Here is a 1162-nt window from a genome sequence, read left to right on the forward strand (position 1 = left end):
TCTGAACACTAGGCTCCTGCCTACAAACACTGTTACATGTTTAGAATGGAGGAGAAGTAACAGCATTTTTTTTTTCTTTTTTGGCTGCCCCTATGGCATATAGAGGTTCCCGAGCCAGGGATCAAATCTGAGCTGGAGCTGAGACCTACGCCACAGTTGCAGCAATGCCAGATCCTTAACTCACCATGCCACAGTGGGAACTCCAGTAATGGCATTTTAAATTACCTTGTTGAAGTGATACTTAAACTTAACTTTGAGAAATTTTCTGTGAACATAATGTGAATCTCATCTCTGATTTCTTCAGGCCCTTGGAGAGGCGTATGCCATATGGAGATTTCCACCAAGGAGGAAAAGGCTGACAGACTGAATCTTCACTGTCAGCAACTCCTCCAGATATACCCAAGACACAACGGAGTCATTCTCTCCCTTCTTTTCTTTTTCTTTTTTTTTTAAGAGGTCTTCACATATTTATTACTGAGGCAAAGTGCTATGCAGAAACACCAACACAAAGAGGACCCATTTCCTGATATATCCAACTGTGGCTGTGATGTCTTCAGTGTGATACGGTAAGATGCAAGTGACCACCACACAGCATAATTATGTGTGCCACCTCATGTATGAAGGTCCTTATAGACCCAGGTTTGTTCTTCTCCAATGTCTTTTCTTGGAGTTGCACCTTATTTTATTGCCGGTTTTCATTCAACTCCATTGGGGGATGGGACAATTCTGCTTTTGCTTCTTGGCCAGGAGTCACTTGATCCTGAAAGTCTTGTGAGAAGACATGACAAGGAGCTAATTCAACAGCACATAGGATGGCTGAGAAGAGAAGAGAGGAGGGAGATGGAAGGATGCATTTAGAAGGCCTCTTTTTTTTTTTTTTAGGACCACACCCTAGGCTTATGGAAGTTCCCAGGCTAGGGGTCAAATCGGACCTACATCTGCCAGCCTATAAACCACAGCAACTCAGGATCCAAGCCATGTCTGGGGCCTACACCACAGCTCACAGCAATGCCAGATCCCCAACCCACTGAATGAGGCCAAGGATCAAACCTGTATCTTCAGGGATACCAGTCAGATTTGTTTCCACCAAGCTACAATGGAACTCCTCTCCCTTCTCTTTATCACCGACACAGTTAATTGAGGGGACTGTCCTTTCCGTGGT

At 44.5% G+C, this 1162-nt stretch overlaps 1 pseudogene; it reads right to left on the reverse strand.

Annotated features, from left to right (window-relative positions):
* Positions 1–627: 627 nt before the first annotated feature.
* On the reverse strand, positions 628–783 carry LOC125110485 (60S ribosomal protein L39-like; annotated as a pseudogene).
* Positions 784–1162: the final 379 nt, after the last annotated feature.

Source organism: Phacochoerus africanus, chromosome 11 (genome assembly GCF_016906955.1).
Source record: "Phacochoerus africanus isolate WHEZ1 chromosome 11, ROS_Pafr_v1, whole genome shotgun sequence".
In the NCBI taxonomy this organism is placed as follows: Eukaryota; Metazoa; Chordata; class Mammalia; order Artiodactyla; family Suidae; genus Phacochoerus; species Phacochoerus africanus.